This window comes from Stegodyphus dumicola, chromosome 9, assembly GCF_044657685.1.
Source record: "Stegodyphus dumicola isolate Sdum_Otavi_A_Nest chromosome 9, ASM4465768v1".
NCBI lineage: Eukaryota > Metazoa > Arthropoda > Arachnida > Araneae > Eresidae > Stegodyphus > Stegodyphus dumicola.
The window spans coordinates 156,852,704-156,867,363 of record NC_140776.1 but is presented as its reverse complement, the minus strand read 5'-3'; the positions used below and the strand labels follow the sequence as shown (position 1 = coordinate 156,867,363).

Below are 14,660 nucleotides of genomic sequence, written 5' to 3'. Positions count from 1 at the left end.
CTAATTTTTTAAAAACTACTCGTGCGATTTTTACAAAAACTTGGCATTTTGGCATAATTTGAATCGTAAAATCGAAATATGGAAAGCAATTGGCATGTCATTTCAGAAAAAATCCAATTTTGTGTCAAAATACCTGTATTAGAACAATGCTATATATAAATCTAATACATATCCTAAGTCGCGCTTTCGAAATATGAAAATAGCAAATTGAATTTCGTCAATAGGCCCAGTAGAACGGAAACTGTCCCCCCCCCTTTTTTTTTCGCAGTGTACCTTATTAAGGGGCGACCTTGAGACACTTAAGAAATCCTTTACGGCAAGTGCTAATGCGAGTACTTGAAAAAGGAATGAATTTTTTCTTCATGACAATGCGCCTTGCACACAGCATTATTTGTTAAAGAGTGCCTAGTCCGATAATGCAATCACTGCGATCGAACACCCTTCCCATTTTTCCACTTTATCTCTCTATGACATTGTTTGCGTTTCAAAAAATCAAAATAGTATCTCCGAAGAAGCATTTGGGAGGTGTGAAAATTATCAAGCGCGAAGTGATGAAGCAGAGGAAGGGCTTATCAGAAATAGATAAATAGCGCTGTTTCCAATAGTGGAAACTACGTTAATAAAAGTGCATTTAAGAAAAAAGGAGTGTCGAATGTAAGTGCTGATAAAACTCGTTAAAGTCAATGAAAAATTTTGTGTACTTTGTGCACAAAACTTTCTATATAAATTATTTAACCTACAAATTTTGTTTCGTATTTTTTTTTAGAAAATCTAATTAACCTGTAGCAATCTCTTTTGCATCTATCTATACAGAGGCTGTTCACACATTTTTAGACGATATTGTATTCACAAACCTTAAATTACATGAAATTCTTGTGTTTTAAATCTTCTATTTGACATCCTTTATTCTGAACTATCTTTCGACACCGCAATTTCCAGGATAATAATGCCTTTTGAAGTGGCAAAAGAGATATTCTATCCCATTCCTCCCGAACAGATTTCCAGAGTCCTGTTAGGGTTTTGGGACAACGTTTGGATAATGCAGTTTTTAAAAGGTCCGAAAGCACAAACATCCATAGGTGACACATCGGGAGATTTAGTAGGGATATCAGTGAAGGGTATGGCCTGGATACCGTTTTTTGTGCCATTTCTTTTAGGAAATTTACAGTGGATTTTGATGTGTGACTGCTAGCTTTGTCCTGATGGAGTCTCACAGATGGATGGCACTGTGGGCAAAGCGATGGTATTTCATTCAGACAAATTGGCGATTAAATATGTTCCTGATAGTATTTGGAGTTAATCTTGACATTTTTTGCACTCTCTTTATTTTTAACTTGCCAGTATAAGAAAAACCAGCAACAATCATGAATCCCTTAGAAAAACTTTCTTTCGATTCTTGAACCATGTACTTAAATTTTTTTCTCCCTTTTTATGATAATAAATGACTCTTTTTTTTTTTTTTTTTTTTTTTTTTGTTACAATCATTTAAATACACCCATGCTTCATCTATTGTGACAACTGTTTTCCATTTTTCTTTGTCCAAGTGTTTCTCATATAGAATTCTGCAGCGTGTCCTGCGTTGAGCAATATGCTTTGGAAGAAGACGATGCACATTGCGTTTTTTCGCTTTCTTAAGATTTAAATCAACGTTAATCATTTTGTTTACAGTGTACACCGAGCATTTTAATGATTTTGCAACTGTCCTTTGACTAGGGGGATTTTCTTTTAACATTAAACAACGTACCTTTGCAATAGTCGAAGATGTCCGTTTTTTCCTTGGATACTTGTTTGGAATTTTTGTCCCACTTGAGGCTCCAATTTGACGTTTTTTTCCCTTTCTTGCTGATGATATTACCTATCGACGCTTTAGATATCACAAAACCATGACATCTCACATCGTTTTTGGATAACGGAGTGTGCATACTTCTCTTCGGAAAGAGCGCAAATGTAGCCTTCGAACCACTGCTTTGTTAAATTCGTCATTTTGAACAAAAACAAAACTTTCAAGCCACAGAAGATAATTTAGACTTAAACATAGTACAAATGCAATTACTTCCTTTGCAGCAAACGATTTTTTATTACCGCTTACCAAACGTCTAAAAAGTGTACGAACAGCCTCTGTATATCTGATTCACTATTGAAATAAGTTGTGAAATTAAATATGAACTTTCCATCAGATCGGAACATAGTGATATCATGAAATGTATTTTATTTAATATATATTATCTGTCGTGTAATATTAGAGGTTTGAAGTAAACACTATTTATTAATTCAGTTTAAAGAATTAAAAATACGATGAACATGTAGATCTCAGAGATATGAACTGTAACATACTACAATAAATTATCTTTTTTTTTTATTGACAATCAGGAGATTTTAGGTCTTTAAAGTCTTCGGAAAATTCAGTACTGGAGAAAAGTAGCGTTCGCCCTTTCCAATTTAATCATTTTTAGACAAAGTGATCGCTGAAGAATGCTACCAACTTATCCGCAGGCAGTTTTATGTTGCGGCATCATTATATGAAATGATCTCTGCAATACTACCTTAAAATATCAAATGTGCACACTGCATCACTTCCATGTATGGCCTATTAAACTGTACACATTTTTATTGCAATTCATTTAACCTTTTTTTTTTAAATTTTATTTACTTAAATTTCTGTAGATGTATATTTCTCATTCAATTAATTCAGTTCTCACTTCGTGGGAATGCAAAACTGTATAAAAACTCAGAGCATCTTCATTAAAAATTGTCAAGCACATAAAAAACTTAAAACACCAAATACAATTGTTAATAAAATTGTTAAAACAATTTTAAAGAAATCTGAAAGGTTTCAGATTTTAAATTACGTCCAAAGGGGCGTTTTTTTAACGTTTTGTGTGTTATCTTTATTTATTAAATATCATATGCTTTGCACTTAAACCATAAAATTCAGTTTAGTAGCAGTATCGCAAAATAATTTTAAAATGAGCATATCCTTTAGAATTTCCGATACACAGTTCCACGCCCGCTGGAGATAATTTTTTTTTTCCTCCGCCGTAGAGTGTTGCCATTGCTCGCTTTTAAATCGTTTGTTTTTATCGTTTGAGTTTGTTACTCAAAAATTCTTTCACGTTTTGCAAAATATGAAATCGATTATAAAACAAATTCCAAATTTCAAATTGGGTCTTTCACATGCCCATATTCGTAAGATGATTACGTCATTCAAAATTCGATGGCTCTAGGTACCGTTGTTTTATCACAATGCGAGAAATAGACGTACATTGATGCAGATGTTTCATTATTTAATTTATTCAAATATAGTGCAAGACTCTAACATTAGTTTGAAAAGTGAAACGGACATTTATAGTGATTCAACGCAAAATCGCAAGACGGAAACAATAGTCCTTCAGCGACAAAGCCCCTTTGGACTAACAATTTTTATAATTTGAAGTAGTGTTTATTCGTATAAACAAGCAATTCGGCCAGCGGGCAGGAAGACAGATTTTTCAGTGCACAAAATTTAAGGTTTACTTTTGGCCTCACTCGGGGAAATTACATTCGTGCACAAACTGATTTAATTCGCCATTTTACCAAGAGTTTCATATGTAAACAAATGGCATCCTCGTTAAGCGTAGTATCACTTAAATTTAAGTTTAAATTGTTGATAATTCTACAACTATTGTATGCAGATGAACTAAAGGTATAAAACTGTAACCGGAACTTAAGAACAACACAATTCAATCCCTTTTAAAGCAAAAAAGGTATATAGAGTGAGTATAGTATAGGTGAGCATAGATTTTTTAATAAGAATAAAAAAAAAACTGTACTCACCAGGCCGGGTAACAGAGTGGATATACTTATATTTCATGTAGCCGATTGCAAACAAAAAGGGAGCTACGTGTTATTCCAGTTCCATATACAAACTTTTAACGTTCTGAGGCTCGTTCTTGAATTATGGGAGATATATATGTACGTACGTACGTGCATCGCGAAAAAATCTCTTCTGAATCCATTTTGAATCCATTTTACAATCCGTTTTGTATAAAAAAAAAAGAGTCCTTTATTCTATCCGTACGTACAGATGTCACGCAAAAACATCGTTCAAATGGATTTAAGAGCGATCACAATGGATATTTGCGTTGAAATAGGATACCGGAAATCTTTCGCGATTACAATACTTCTTTACTTTGTACAAGGAAGTAAAATATTTTAGTGGCATTTTAACTTGACCCAATATTTTGGTCATTCCAGGATTATTAATCATAACATGATCTTAAAATGAAATCAAATCTTCTTGCAAACTGTATTAATCAAGCTGGTTTTCTCATTATGTGGATTAACATTCTTAGCATCAGAAGTAGGTTTTACTTACTAGTTTCACATATATGATAATATCTTTCTTTGCAGAACTTCAAGTAAACTGATGCTTAAGAATTCAAAAGTGATGGAATCATCTTGAATGAAACACATAATCTTTTTGAATTCCACGCTTACGCAAAATAATTTGCCGGAAATTCGCAACTAACAACTCAAGTGAGCTAACCGAGCAGGTAAGTTTTCATCATCTCATTTACGTATTTACACATATATTGAGGTTTATTATATCAGACACTATTCTATTTGTGTTTAAATTTGTTTGTTTTTTAAAATTAAATTCGTTCTCTTTCAGCTTTTAAATAAATATCAAGATAATCCTTTAAAATGAAACTAAACCAAAACATACAGGCACCACTGGTGAATTATGGCTATTGGCTATCAGCCCTATAAGGTCACGGTTATGGCAGTGCTGTAGTGTTAAAATTAAGTGAAACCAGAGGATAGCTAGCATTGACTCCAGCAGGGCAAAGTCACTGACCGTCACACCCATTGGCCACCAATCACCGTCAAAGCCATTGGTGACCTATAGGTTTTCACCAATGGCTTTGATGATGAGCTGTAAGTCATTTGGTGACATATAGGTTTTCGGTTACCAACTTAGGCCAGTACAGTATTGTTGCATAATAACAATTGCCAAAGCTGTTGGATGATTACTTAATAGGAAAGTAACATAAAGCTTCAGAAATTATGGGAAGACTCCACTAAAGATGCTTCTACCGTTAAAATAAATTTGCCCTTTAGGCGTGTGTAAGATTTTAGCCATTTTCATTTATACCTATAAATTTGTTATACGGCTTAATCTATAATTAACATTTTAATTACATATTGCTGCTTTCAATCTAGGAATTTATTATGAATATGTAGATTGAGGAGTTATTTGAGAACATCATCCCTTTCAGTTGTTTAGGATGATATAATTTTATTCCGTTGTTGAGTTAATTTATGTAACTTAACTCTTCACGGCCTGACTTGTTACCCGAATCTTCAAATTAAAGTGAATGACGGAAAAGGAATTATTTCCAATCATTTCCGTTTCCTGTGAATAATTCTGTTTCCTATCGACAATTTCCTTTTCTTAACACAGTAACTGAAATTCGGTACTCAACATTTTACTTTTTTATGCAAAGACCTAATAAAATGAATGCGTTTTTTATTTTTTCATGCATTTGGAGATTTAATTTAATAAATGCAATGTTAGTCATGGAATACTTCGAGGTTGTCATACAATCGTTATTTAGTCTTATTTCTGTATAATAATAGTAAAAATGTTTGAAATGTTGTCTGAATCACCAAAATGCTGTACAGCCATAGAGAAACAAATGCCGTTAGCAAAACAGAGCTGTTAAAAAGATTAGTTTTAAAAAGCTGATGTCTACACCACATGATTTCCTTGCACGGAGTATTAAATTATACGCATTTTTGATGCACTTTATGTAAACTTATTACCTCGAATTTCATTAGAGATATATTTTTCATTCGATGAATTCAGTTCACTTCGCGGCACGGCAAAAATACATAAAAACTCAAAATATTTTCATTAAAATTGGAAGATATAGAAAAACATAAAACACCAAATACACTTAAAACAATTAAAAAACAATTTTTACAATTAAAATTACAGTGTCTGCAGAGAAAAAGCAATTCGGCTAGCATGCAAGAAAGCAGATATTTCAGTGCACAAAACTAAAAGTTTCCCTTTGAACCCATTCGGCAAGAAGACACTGAAGCTGCAGAAAGAATTAATTCACTATTTAACTAAGTTTCAAATGTAACCAAATATGGCTGCTAAAGTAAAAAAAAATTAGGCTTAGCTGCACTTAAAGAACTTTTAAATTGTTGATAACTCTAAAAATATTGCATGCAGATTTACTAAAGGCATAAAATCCTTAACCGGAAGATAAAAACAATATAATTCAATCATTTTTAAAGAAACAAATGTACAATTTACAAACATATAAGAGTAAAGAAACTGAGATTCCTGAGCCGGGTAACAGAATGGATATATATTTAAATATATTTATATGCGTTTGGTGAGGCCGATTGCAACCAAAATACGAGGCGCACATCTACATGTTATAGCAGTCCTATATACAAAATTTCAACGTTCTGAAGCTACTCGTTTTTGAGTTATGCGAGATACGTACGTACGTAAGTACATACGTTCGTACAGACGCCAGGAAAAATTCTCTTCAAAATTCATTTTAAAGCAGTGTTGTAAATTTTTTGGAGGAAAAGAGTCTTTTATTCTCTCCTTACGTACAGATATCACGCAAATACATCGTTAAATTGCATTCGATAGTGGTCAAACTGGATATGTTCTGAGTGGATATATTCTGGTAACAGAATGGATACATATTTATATTTTATACGTTTGTGCGGCCAATTGCAACCAAAGAACGAGGTGCACATCTGCATGTTATAGCAATCCTATAAACAAAATTTCAACGTTCTGAGGCTTTGAGTTATGCGAGATACATACGTACGTACGTACAGACGCCACGAAAAATTCTCTTCAGAATTCATTTTAAATCAGTTTTATAATTTTTTGGGGGGAAAAGAGTCTTTTATTTTATCCTTGAGTACAGACGTCACGCAAAAACATTGTTAAATTGCATTCGATAGTGGTCAAATTGAATATTTTCGTTGAAATATGATACCTGAAACTTTTCGCGATTTCAATACTTCCTTTTTACTTCGTATAAGGAAGTAAAATGAATTATGCCGTAATAGTGTGTAAAAAATGTGACGTTTGAGGTGCTTTGATTTTGAGCTGAATGACTAGTGTCATACAGGCTGAATGCTTTTGTCAGTTCTGGCTTCTACGAATTTTGACTTTTCTTGACTTGCGGGACAAGTTCCAGTTATGGAAAAGAAAAGCGGGAGTTTAAAATTTAAAATCAGTTAAAATTCAGTTTTGTATAGACCTTTTTCCCCCTCAATGGTGGGCTTTAGCCGTTTACAGGTGTTGGCCACTACTAAGGCCGAAAGCGGTGGTCTCTTTATTATGGATGCTCGTAATAGGTAGGCCGTTTTTGGCTCCTATGAATGAGATCGACAAATTATATCCTTGCCTTCTTCAGTATGACAATCAGAATCAGTAACCACTTTACCGCCTGGGCGACTAGTTATATAGATGTTAATTTTATTGAAAAAGGAGTCGCCTTAAGCCAACGTCAGAAGATTCGCTAAAGAAAATTGTATTTAATATTTCTAGAGAATGAACACAAACATAGAAATTTAAATTTTACCTGTTTTTCAAATTCTAATTTTTCGGATACAGTTTAACAAAATGCAAAATGTACTTCTGAACATTTCACTATTTCTCTTAAATTAGTTTGTCCAATTTACGTGGTTCAAGATCATGGATTGTATAAAATAAATACAGTACCAAGTCTGTAATCCGGACGTCCATAATCCGGAATGATCTATAATCCTGACCTCAAAACTACAACTTTATGCGCATATGCGTTTACGCATGCGCGTTTAATGTATAACAAACGGTAGAAGATAGGCTAAAATTATCTAAGGCATTTTAGTTAATGTTGCAGATTGCGCTGTTCCTTAATCTTCTAATTGGATCCGGCTTATTATATTTTGCAGACTGTTAGAACAATTTTATAAAAATTAAGCTTGAACTTTCGATTATGTCAAAAAGAGTTTCCAATTCTGGAGCTGCCAAAGAATCTACAAAGCGAAAGCATGTTTTGATGTCCATTAAACAAAAAGTGGATTTACTGCAAAAAAGGGATAAAGGCCTATCCGTTTCAAAATTATGCGAGAAGTATGGCATTGGAAAATCCACTACATAGGACACAAGAAAAAGGAACTTTTTGAATTTTATTGGGGAAGCATCTTAAACAACTTACATTGAAAGAAATGTTTAATAAAGTAAACAAATAAATATTAAGCATTTTTTTTTTTGTAAATTTTGATACCCTTTAGATCATAATTAATTTTCATTGCATAAATTACGATTTCATATTTTTAATTGTATCATTTCTGCATGCAATCTTACCATATTTTAAATTGATCTATAATCCGGAAAAATCCCTAATCCGGAATCGCCTAAGTCCCGTCGAGTCCGGGTTACGGACTTTGTACTGTAATAAATGTAAATAAGATTTTGCTGTTGCGTAAGTTTTCTTTATTCCAGATTAGGTGGTCCTTTAACCTATAACGCAATAAGGAGGAACATGCTAACCAGAGCTTTTCTTACACATGGCGTGTATATAAGAAATGCATCAAATTTTTAGTTGCACTAGAAGATATCGCTTAACTTTTATTTCCGCTTATTTATAACTTTAAATTCATTAAACTAAAACAGATATTTCTTAGTTAGAGACATGGTTCTACCACCAGGATCTATTTAAACGGCGCAATGTTAAGATGCATTGTTTAATTAAATTTTTCTCTGGAATAGTATGTCTACTAGCAACGAAGGGAATCAGATCATCGACTGATTATTATTTATCTCGGGTTCAATTATCTCAGGTTACTCTTCTCATGGTGATTTAGTAGTTTGCTGTTAAGGGTAACTAGATTTCGTGCTGGCAGACCATTGAAAATCCTTAAAAAATCGTCCCTAAAACAACGAGGCAGGGAGAGCTGTTTTATAGAAATGGTTTTGTCGAATTTTTCTCAAGTTCTCTTAAAATTAAAAAAAAAAAATGTTTAGAGAATCGTTGATTTTAAAGTTTCTCAAACTGTCGTACATGTACGAGAAATGGTGTGTTACGTTATTTCGATAGTACAATTTTTATACAAAAGATTTAAATGAATGTTCAAAATGAATTTATCGCTCAACTCGTATAGTGGTTAGCGCCGCTGACTGCCGTGCCGAAGGGCCTGGGTTCGAACCCCGGAGCAGGCATGGGTGTTTGTAAATGTATAGTGTCTGTGCCGCATGAGGGCCCTCTAAATATGCGGCAAGCCGAAAGTCCTTTCAAGAGGTTGGCGGTAGGGGAAGAAGGGTGGGGACCTTCGGACCCATCCCCCTGGGGTGCTTTTCAGCAAATTTGGGGGCAAAACTGAGCTAAATTGCACCGGCACCTGTAAAGTGCTCAAGGCTGTTGCCAACGGCAGGCGTAAACTTCTTGCGCTTCTTGCCACGAGGAATTTCATTGGCTTGGACGATTATAGGTCAGACAAGTGAGCATTAGCAGCAACAACAACAAAAAAGTTAACGTAAAATGGCGCACTTTTTAGTACATAAATTGGTACATTAGGGTGCATATACTTTATATTCCTATTTATGTGATAAAATATTTGAAGAGTTATTTAGCTAGTTGATTAACGTCTCCAAAATGTTCATATGTTCATTAAAGGCAATCAAATTAAACAAAAAAATCGAATATATCGAACGAAAAATATTAAATGAATGAATAATCTCTTTTGTTTTCTTAATTTATTCAAAGTGAACTCATACTCATTATCGATATCAGAAATGTTACAAATGATATTATGATTATACAATTGAAGTTGATTTAAATTGTATTTTGATATTTATCTATTTAAAAATCGCTCCTTTTGCTTATATATATACTTTTCCAAAGAGCTCAAGATTTATGTCTCTAACTTTATTGCATTTGTTTTTGTAAGACAATTTTCAAATACCGTATTTAAAAGTATCTTAACATATAACATCATTCAACATTTTGATATTTCAACTTTTCGTCATAACAAATCAAATGTACGAATTTATTATAATACATAGAATATTCTACTTTCAGTTTATTTAAATTCACTTTCGTATTTGCCTTTTACTGTGATAGTAAATATACACAATTCGATGTCTTTCGTTGTTCAAAATGCATTCCGTGTCTGCTATTTGCAGACATCGGAGAATTAAGTATTAGAAATACGCTCATGTCCATAAATTATGGATAATGCAAAATCAGGCAAAGGAAGAGTTAGAAGCAAAACAAATTTCCACTTATTTGTAAAGCTTATTTATTAAACAAAAGGTAAAGAGCAAAAAAAGATGCTATATGTTTGATATCATTAAAAAAATTAGCGATTTTTTCTCCCTGGAGCAAATTACACAAAAAAAAAACCTATATTACATGGTTGGTATGATTGTTACTACATTGTATGTCTCCCAGACGATGCAGTACAGTCCGTACAACGCCTAGGCATGCTGAGTATCAAATTATCGATCTGATCTTGGGGGATATTACACCACTCAAAAAGCAATGCTCTCCGAAGTTTCGGTACACATGTAGAAGGAGGCTGACGGGCTGCAACTCGTCGGCCAAGAATGTCCCACATATGCTCTATCGGATTCAAGTCCGGTGAGAATGCTGGCCAGTGCATACGGGAGATATCCTCCGACTGAAGGCATTCGCTTACGATGTTTGCACGGTGAGGACGGGCGTTGTCATCCATAAACACAAATTGTGCGCCCATGGCGCCCCGAAACAAACGTACATGCTGTTCCAGAATGACGTCCCGATAGATTTGGCTTGTCATGGTTCCAATTTGAACATGCAGGTCAGTTCTGGAACCCAGAATAATTCCACCCCAAACGAGCACTCCTGCACCACTGTAACGGCGTCGTTCAATGATGTTTTCTTGGTGGTAACGGGTACCTGGAGCTTTCCATATGAAAGTCCCGCGAGAATCAGACTGCAAGGTAAACCTGGACTCGTCGGAAAACATCACACAAGCCCACTGTTGCTGTGCCCACAATGCATGCTCTCTACTCCAGGCTAACCGCAGGCGACAGTGAGTTGCAGTAAGTGAAACGCATCTGATAGGTCTACGATAATATAGACCAATCTGCCCTAAGCGTCTGTACACGGTCTGCCTTGAAATTGTCGTACCAGTGGATGAAGAGAGCTGACGAGACAGGTCTGAGGCTGTGCTCCGCCTGTTTCTTTTGGCAGTAACTGCCAAATACCGGTCCTCATTCGGCATTGTAACTCTGGGGCGACCTGTGCTGTAACGTCTACTCACATTACCATCATCTTGGAATCGTTGCCAAAGCCTGGAGATGACACTCTGGGCAATTCCAAGTTCGTCTGATACTTCCAGTTGGGTACGCCCACATTTCAGACGGCCGCTAATTCTACCACGTAAAAAATCATCCAAATGCTTCCTTTGTGTCATAACTATTCGGTTATTGCACTAAAATGCTTATAAAGCGCCTGCGAACAATTTTACTTCTTTGCCTGTATTCCTTATATATTACTCTCTTACATTGTGACGTACCATCGGTGTCATCTGGTTACTTCCTGAAATTTGCATATGATTCTTGAAGATGTGTCTAGTGATTTTACAGGTGATATATTTATTTTAGAGATCGATTTCCGCGTGACTCCGAGTTATCCTTAATTTATGGACATGAGTGTACTATGTAAATATAGAAGCGTGTATTAAGCTAGAACATTTAAGATTTTCTTCCAATAATAATAAAGCAATTAAACTACTTTAGGTAAAAGATTCCGTATTTAAGAATAATTGTGTTCTGAAAGGAATGAATTGTATTTCAGAATATAATTAGTAAATGGGCTTTATTCCATGAGATTTATGATAATAAACAGAGCAATAAGTTTGCAAATATGGCATTATTAATTAACGGCGTGCTAAGGAAATATAAATGATCTAAGAAATTTAATATGATTAGTACTGACTAAAAATGCGCAAAAGAAAAATATGTTAATATACCTAGTTGGTGTCTCGTGATTAATGTTGCGGTGCATTTTATAGAAATTATTTCATTATTGGTTATAATTGGTATTATTCGGTCGCGAGCAGGTTATGAAGAATTTAAATTCAGAATAACAGAAAAATCTTTGCTTTCTAAAATTTGCATTAAAAATAAGCATAAAAAACACTTAGAAGAAATATAGAAGGGTAGAAGAATTATAGAAGGGTAGTCATAGAAGGGTGTTATTAACAAAAATAGAAGGAATGCTGCTATAAACACATCCAATGTATTGATTATTCAATTATAAAACTAACTTAGATAATTCAAATCTTTGGTTCAAGGCAGTGGTAATCAATAATTCAGTTGCTCTAAATAAGTAAAAGTCAGATTTCTGGGTATATTGCAGTATAGAATATAATCACTAAAATAGAATCACTAATACTATTTTAATAATTACTACTCTAATCCATTTCACCAGCGGCCGAGCGGGAAAATCGCAGAAAACTGGCAGTTCCGTGCGAGGTTTGACGGGCTGACTGCATGGGCGTTTTCGTGATTTTTCCCATATGTAATATGTATACGAGTAAGTTTCCTTTAGAAAGTCCTCCACAAAGGCATTCATCACCCAGATAGCCCTCGAGTGCTTTGCCATAATATAAGAAAGCAAACCGAACTCTGAGCTACAGTTTTAAAATTGTGCAAAATATTTGAATCCTCACAATTTCTCTTACAAATTTCCGTAATGGACACATCATAAAATAAACAATTTATTACTTACGTCGAACTGCGTCGAATTATCAAAAAATTAGACTAAAGTTTAAAACCAAAATTAGCATCGTAACAGATGGCGTGAGTGATTCTTCAAACAGAGCATCGTAGGTCACGTGATGCGAGATTCATTGCATATAAATATCCTTTTCCTTTTTAGTTGTTTTATGTGACACAATGAACTGTAGTTAGGACTTGAACTTTGCACCGCGAGCTTAAAAACTCGCTCACTTTTATTTCTTTTGTGTATGTTACTTTATTAATAAATTAGTGTTCTTCATACTTCATTGTCGAGATGTTTTAGTTATACTTAGAAGAAAAAAAAAATCTGAAATGTTTCAGATTTAAAATTACGTCCAAAGGGGCGTTTTTTAACATTTTGTGTGTTACCTTTCTTTATTAAATATCATGTTCCTCGCACTTAAACCATAAGATCCAGTGCAACAGCAATATCGCAAAATAGTTTTAAAACGAGCATATCTTTAGAATTTCCGATACAGAGACTCACGCGCTGGAGATAAAAATGTTTTTTCTGCACAACGTTGCCATTGCTCGCTTTGAAATCCTTGAGTTTGTTAATCAAAAATTCGTCAAAGTTTTAAAAAATAGGAAATCGATCATAAAACAAATTTCAAATTTCAAATTTGGTCTTCCACATGCTCATATTCGTTGGAGGATTACGTTATTCAAAATTCGACGACTCTATGTACCGTTAATTTATGACAATGTGAGAAATATACATACATTTACGCAGATTTTCATTATTTAATTTCTTCAAATATAATGCAGGACTCTAACATTTTATGGCAACAGTTTGAAAAGTGAACCGACATTTATCCGTCCGACGCAAAATGTCAAAACGAAACTAATAGTCCTTCGGGATTCAAATCCCTTTGGACTAAAAAGTATGTTATAACATTTAATTTTCTGTTTATTTCATGATTAATATAAAAAGTTTTATACCGTTTGCTACTTTTTTGTTAAATTATATATTCAGCCAGTTCTTGCTGCAATTCCTGTATACGTAACTTTCTGTATAATAAAGGTTGCTTCTAAATAAATAGGTTAAAAGAAATCTTCGAAAATACTTTTTGTTACATGCGTGCAGTTTTCGTTAAAGATATAATCTCACTCTCTTTTTTTTGGGGGGGGGGGTTCTTTCGTTTTTGTTTTTTATTGAAGAGAAAAACTATCTTAAAACTGCATAAATGTAAATCTGCTAGTGTATTTATTACCTTGAACTCAGAGGAATCAAAAATTGTATCTATAGAATACAAAATTTCTTTCTAACACCGTCAACTTAATCTCTCAGATTTTCTTTTTCATCAGAAATATCTGTATATCCAACATGATGCACTACGCTTAAACTTTCGTCTTCACGTATTATTCCTGCAGCAGTAAAATCATTGTTCAATGTCTAAACCTTCATTTCCTAAAAGGAAAATTCAATTAGGAAATGGACTTGTTTTGTTTTTGTTGGCAAATATAAGGTAAAGGAGATTTGTTAAAAAGAATGTCAATTTATGTTGATTTATGATGTTTATGATGAAAAGTGTGTATCTAAATTGCAATTTTTTTCGCTATTTGAACTCTAACAAATTTGCATAATACCAACAGAAAAAATAGGAGATACAGAAATAAATTAACGTAAAAGTAATATGTTAGCTAAAATAAACCTTACGTATATATTCATAGCCAAATGCATTAAAATAAACAGAATTTTAAAAGAAGTTGAATTATCCGGAATATAACCTTGTAATTTTATCCAGCACCAGAGATAATCGAGATAATTCAAATGTTTAGAAATTTCAACAATTAGTTCATTCTTTACTAAGGAGACTAATTTTCAAGTGTATAAAATCGTACAAGTTCAATATTCTTATCT

At 33.7% G+C, this 14,660-nt stretch overlaps 1 protein-coding gene across 4 annotated transcripts in view; it reads left to right on the top strand.

Moving 5' to 3' along the window:
* Window positions 1-14,660, top strand: part of LOC118183954 (heparan sulfate glucosamine 3-O-sulfotransferase 1-like) — a 522,588-nt gene that overhangs the window by 385,310 nt on the left and 122,618 nt on the right. For all 4 annotated transcript variants that reach the window (XM_085824266.1, XM_035353571.2, XM_085824267.1 and 1 more), the window contains one exon: window positions 4,390-4,532. The gene's annotated coding sequence lies outside the window, so the exon portion shown is untranslated. The remainder of the gene's footprint in view (window positions 1-4,389; window positions 4,533-14,660) is intronic.